Source organism: Euwallacea fornicatus, unplaced genomic scaffold (genome assembly GCF_040115645.1).
Source record: "Euwallacea fornicatus isolate EFF26 unplaced genomic scaffold, ASM4011564v1 scaffold_72, whole genome shotgun sequence".
In the NCBI taxonomy this organism is placed as follows: Eukaryota; Metazoa; Arthropoda; class Insecta; order Coleoptera; family Curculionidae; genus Euwallacea; species Euwallacea fornicatus.
The window spans coordinates 399,431-406,200 of NW_027096040.1; positions in this window are offsets into that span (position 1 = coordinate 399,431).

Genomic DNA, 6,770 nt, shown 5'->3' on the forward strand with positions numbered 1-6,770 from the left:
CCTTAATAACTTCGGCAAAGAATATTCAAATTTCGTCAACAATGACTCAAATGAATCAGATCGACCTGCTCATTACTTGGTCTCATATAGGGTTTGGTTGTATTTTTCTGAGTTTTCCAGATAATGAGTAATTAATGTGCTCAAACACACATATTTTGTGATTTTTCAAATTTTGAACCTTAATAACTTCGGCAAAGAATATTCAAATTTCGTCAACAATGACTCAAATGAATCAGATCGACCTGCTCATTACTTGGTCTCATATAGGGTTTGGTTGTATTTTTCTAAGTTTTCCAGATAATGAGTAATTAATGTGCTCAAACACACATATTTTGTGACTTTTCAAACTTTGAACCTTAATAACTTCGGCAAAGAATATTCAAATTTCGTCAAGAATGACACAAATGAATCAGATCGACCTGCTGCTTAATTTGACTCATACGATTTCGTTGTATTTTTCTGAGTTTTCCAGATAATGAGTAATTAATGTGCTCAAACACACATATTTTGTGACTTTTCAAACTTTGAACCTTAATAACTTCGGCAAAGAATATTCAAATTTCGTCAAGAATGACACAAATGAATCAGATCGACCTGCTGCTTAATTTGACTCATACGATTTCGTTGTATTTTTCTGAGTTTTCCAGATAATGAGTAATTAATGTGCTCAAACACACATATTTTGTGACTTTTCAAAATTTGAACCTTAATAACTTCGGCACAGAATATTCAAATTTCGTCAACAATGACTCAAATGAATCAGATAGACCTGCTCATTACATTGACTCATATACTGTTTGGTTGTATTTTTCTGAGTTTTCCAGATAATGAGTAATTAATGTGCTCAAACACACATATTTTGTGATTTTTCAAATTTTGAACCTTAATAACTTCGGCACAGAATATTCAAATTTCGTCAACAATGACTCAAATGAATCAGATAGACCTGCTCATTACATTGACTCATATACGGTTTGGTTGTATTTTTCTGAGTTTTCCAGATAATGAGTGATTATGTGCTCAAACACACATATTTTGTGATTTTTCAAACTTTGAACCTTAATAACTTCGGCACAGAATATTCAAATTTCGTCAACAATGACTCAAATGAATCAGATAGACCTGCTCATTACATTGACTCATATACGGTTTGGTTGTATTTTTCTGAGTTTTCCAGATAATGAGTAATTAATTTGCTCAAACACACATATTTTGCGAATTTTCAAACTTTGAACCTTAATAACTTCGGCAAAGAATATTCAAATTTCGTCAACAATGACTCAAATGAATCAGATCGACCTGCTCATTACTTGGTCTCATATAGGGTTTGGTTGTATTTTTCTGAGTTTTCCAGATAATGAGTAATTAATGTGCTCAAACACACATATTTTGTGATTTTTCAAATTTTGAACCTTAATAACTTCGGCAAAGAATATTCAAATTTCGTCAACAATGACTCAAATGAATCAGATCGACCTGCTCATTACTTGGTCTCATATAGGGTTTGGTTGTATTTTTCTGAGTTTTCCAGATAATGAGTAATTAATGTGCTCAAACACACATATTTTGTGATTTTTCAAATTTTGAACCTTAATAACTTCGGCAAAGAATATTCAAATTTCGTCAACAATGACTCAAATGAATCAGATCGACCTGCTCATTACTTGGTCTCATATAGGGTTTGGTTGTATTTTTCTAAGTTTTCCAGATAATGAGTAATTAATGTGCTCAAACACACATATTTTGTGATTTTTCAAATTTTGAACCTTAATAACTTCGGCAAAGAATATTCAAATTTCGTCAACAATGACTCAAATGAATCAGATCGACCTGCTCATTACTTGGTCTCATATACGGTTTGGTTGTATTTTTCTGAGTTTTCCAGATAATGAGTAATTAATGTGCTCAAACACACATATTTTGTGATTTTTCAAATTTTGAACCTTAATAACTTCGGCAAAGAATATTCAAATTTCGTCAACAATGACTCAAATGAATCAGATCGACCTGCTCATTACTTGGTCTCATATAGGGTTTGGTTGTATTTTTCTGAGTTTTCCAGATAATGAGTAATTAATGTGCTCAAACACACATATTTTGTGATTTTTCAAATTTTGAACCTTAATAACTTCGGCAAAGAATATTCAAATTTCGTCAACAATGACTCAAATGAATCAGATCGACCTGCTCATTACTTGGTCTCATATAGGGTTTGGTTGTATTTTTCTAAGTTTTCCAGATAATGAGTAATTAATGTGCTCAAACACACATATTTTGTGATTTTTCAAACTTTGAACCTTAATAACTTCGGCAAAGAATATTCAAATTTCGTCAAGAATGACACAAATGAATCAGATCGACCTGCTGCTTAATTTGACTCATACGATTTCGTTGTATTTTTCTGAGTTTTCCAGATAATGAGTAATTAATGTGCTCAAACACACATATTTTGTGACTTTTCAAAATTTGAACCTTAATAACTTCGGCACAGAATATTCAAATTTCGTCAACAATGACTCAAATGAATCAGATAGACCTGCTCATTACATTGACTCATATACTGTTTGGTTGTATTTTTCTGAGTTTTCCAGATAATGAGTAATTAATGTGCTCAAACACACATATTTTGTGATTTTTCAAATTTTGAACCTTAATAACTTCGGCACAGAATATTCAAATTTCGTCAACAATGACTCAAATGAATCAGATAGACCTGCTCATTACATTGACTCATATACGGTTTGGTTGTATTTTTCTGAGTTTTCCAGATAATGAGTGATTATGTGCTCAAACACACATATTTTGTGATTTTTCAAACTTTGAACCTTAATAACTTCGGCACAGAATATTCAAATTTCGTCAACAATGACTCAAATGAATCAGATAGACCTGCTCATTACATTGACTCATATACGGTTTGGTTGTATTTTTCTGAGTTTTCCAGATAATGAGTAATTAATTTGCTCAAACACACATATTTTGCGAATTTTCAAACTTTGAACCTTAATAACTTCGGCAAAGAATATTCAAATTTCGTCAACAATGACTCAAATGAATCAGATCGACCTGCTCATTACTTGGTCTCATATAGGGTTTGGTTGTATTTTTCTGAGTTTTCCAGATAATGAGTAATTAATGTGCTCAAACACACATATTTTGTGATTTTTCAAATTTTGAACCTTAATAACTTCGGCAAAGAATATTCAAATTTCGTCAACAATGACTCAAATGAATCAGATCGACCTGCTCATTACTTGGTCTCATATAGGGTTTGGTTGTATTTTTCTGAGTTTTCCAGATAATGAGTAATTAATGTGCTCAAACACACATATTTTGTGATTTTTCAAATTTTGAACCTTAATAACTTCGGCAAAGAATATTCAAATTTCGTCAACAATGACTCAAATGAATCAGATCGACCTGCTCATTACTTGGTCTCATATACGGTTTGGTTGTATTTTTCTGAGTTTTCCAGATAATGAGTAATTAATGTGCTCAAACACACATATTTTGTGATTTTTCAAACTTTGAACCTTAATAACTTCGGCACAGAATATTCAAATTTCGTCAACAATGACTCAAATGAATCAGATAGACCTGCTCATTACATTGACTCATATACGGTTTGGTTGTATTTTTCTGAGTTTTCCAGATAATGAGTAATTAATGTGCTCAAACTCACATATTTTGTGACTTTTCAAACTTTGAACCTTAATAACTTCGGCAAAGAATATTCAAATTTCGTCAACAATGACTCAAATGAATCAGATCGACCTGCTCATTACTTGGTCTCATATAGGGTTTGGTTGTATTTTTCTAAGTTTTCCAGATAATGAGTAATTAATGTGCTCAAACACACATATTTTGTGATTTTTCAAACTTTGAACCTTAATAACTTCGGCACAGAATATTCAAATTTCGTCAACAATGACTCAAATGAATCAGATAGACCTGCTCATTACATTGACTCATATACGGTTTGGTTGTATTTTTCTGAGTTTTCCAGATAATGAGTAATAAATGTGCTCAAACTCACATATTTTGTGACTTTTCAAACTTTGAACCTTAATAATTTCGGCACAGAATATTCAAATTTCGTCAACAATGACTCAAATGAATCAGATCGACCTGCTGCTTAATTTGACTCATACGATTTCGTTGTATTTTTCTGAGTTTTCCAGATAATGAGTAATTAATGTGCTCAAACACACATATTTTGTGACTTTTCAAAATTTGAACCTTAATAACTTCGGCACAGAATATTCAAATTTCGTCAACAATGACTCAAATGAATCAGATAGACCTGCTCATTACATTGACTCATATACTGTTTGGTTGTATTTTTCTGAGTTTTCCAGATAATGAGTAATTAATGTGCTCAAACACACATATTTTGTGATTTTTCAAATTTTGAACCTTAATAACTTCGGCACAGAATATTCAAATTTCGTCAACAATGACTCAAATGAATCAGATAGACCTGCTCATTACATTGACTCATATACGGTTTGGTTGTATTTTTCTGAGTTTTCCAGATAATGAGTGATTATGTGCTCAAACACACATATTTTGTGATTTTTCAAACTTTGAACCTTAATAACTTCGGCACAGAATATTCAAATTTCGTCAACAATGACTCAAATGAATCAGATAGACCTGCTCATTACATTGACTCATATACGGTTTGGTTGTATTTTTCTGAGTTTTCCAGATAATGAGTAATTAATTTGCTCAAACACACATATTTTGCGAATTTTCAAACTTTGAACCTTAATAACTTCGGCAAAGAATATTCAAATTTCGTCAACAATGACTCAAATGAATCAGATCGACCTGCTCATTACTTGGTCTCATATAGGGTTTGGTTGTATTTTTCTGAGTTTTCCAGATAATGAGTAATTAATGTGCTCAAACACACATATTTTGTGATTTTTCAAATTTTGAACCTTAATAACTTCGGCAAAGAATATTCAAATTTCGTCAACAATGACTCAAATGAATCAGATCGACCTGCTCATTACTTGGTCTCATATAGGGTTTGGTTGTATTTTTCTGAGTTTTCCAGATAATGAGTAATTAATGTGCTCAAACACACATATTTTGTGATTTTTCAAATTTTGAACCTTAATAACTTCGGCAAAGAATATTCAAATTTCGTCAACAATGACTCAAATGAATCAGATCGACCTGCTCATTACTTGGTCTCATATAGGGTTTGGTTGTATTTTTCTAAGTTTTCCAGATAATGAGTAATTAATGTGCTCAAACACACATATTTTGTGATTTTTCAAATTTTGAACCTTAATAACTTCGGCAAAGAATATTCAAATTTCGTCAACAATGACTCAAATGAATCAGATCGACCTGCTCATTACTTGGTCTCATATACGGTTTGGTTGTATTTTTCTGAGTTTTCCAGATAATGAGTAATTAATGTGCTCAAACACACATATTTTGTGATTTTTCAAACTTTGAACCTTAATAACTTCGGCACAGAATATTCAAATTTCGTCAACAATGACTCAAATGAATCAGATCGACCTGCTGCTTAATTTGACTCATACGATTTGGTTGTATTTTTCTGAGTTTTCGAGATAATGAGTGATTATTTGCTCAAACACACAAATTTTGTACTTTTCCAAACTTTGAACCTTAATAACTTCGGCAAAGAATATTCAAATTTCGTCAACAATGACTCAAATGAATCAGATCGACCTGCTCATTACTTGGTCTCATATACGGTTTGGTTGTATTTTTCTGAGTTTTCCAGATAATGAGTAATTAATGTGCTCAAACACACATATTTTGTGACTTTTCAAACTTTGAACCTTAATAACTTCGGCAAAGAATATTCAAATTTCGTCAAGAATGACACAAATGAATCAGATCGACCTGCTGCTTAATTTGACTCATACGATTTCGTTGTATTTTTCTGAGTTTTCCAGATAATGAGTAATTAATGTGCTCAAACACAAATATTTTGTGACTTTCCAAACTTTGAACCTTAATAACTTCGGCACAGAATATTCAAATTTCGTCAACAAATGACTCAAATGAATCAGATCGACCTGCTGCTTAATTTGACTCATACGATTTCGTTGTATTTTTTTGAGTTTTCCAGATAATGAGTAATTAATGTGCTCAAACACACATATTTTGTGACTTTTCAAACTTTGAACCTTAATAACTTCGGCAAAGAATATTCAAATTTCGTCAAGAATGACACAAATGAATCAGATCGACCTGCTGCTTAATTTGACTCATACGATTTCGTTGTATTTTTCTGAGTTTTCCAGATAATGAGTAATTAATGTGCTCAAACACACATATTTTGTGACTTTTCAAACTTTGAACCTTAATAACTTCGGCAAAGAATATTCAAATTTCGTCAAGAATGACACAAATGAATCAGATCGACCTGCTGCTTAATTTGACTCATACGATTTCGTTGTATTTTTCTGAGTTTTCCAGATAATGAGTAATTAATGTGCTCAAACACACATATTTTGTGACTTTTCAAACTTTGAACCTTAATAACTTCGGCAAAGAATATTCAAATTTCGTCAACAATGACTCAAATGAATCAGATCGACCTGCTCATTACTTGGTCTCATATAGGGTTTGGTTGTATTTTTCTGAGTTTTCCAGATAATGAGTCATTAATGTGCTCAAACACACATATTTTGTGATTTTTCAAATTTTGAACCTTAATAACTTCGGCAAAGAATATTCAAATTTCGTCAACAATGACTCAAATGAATCAGATCGAC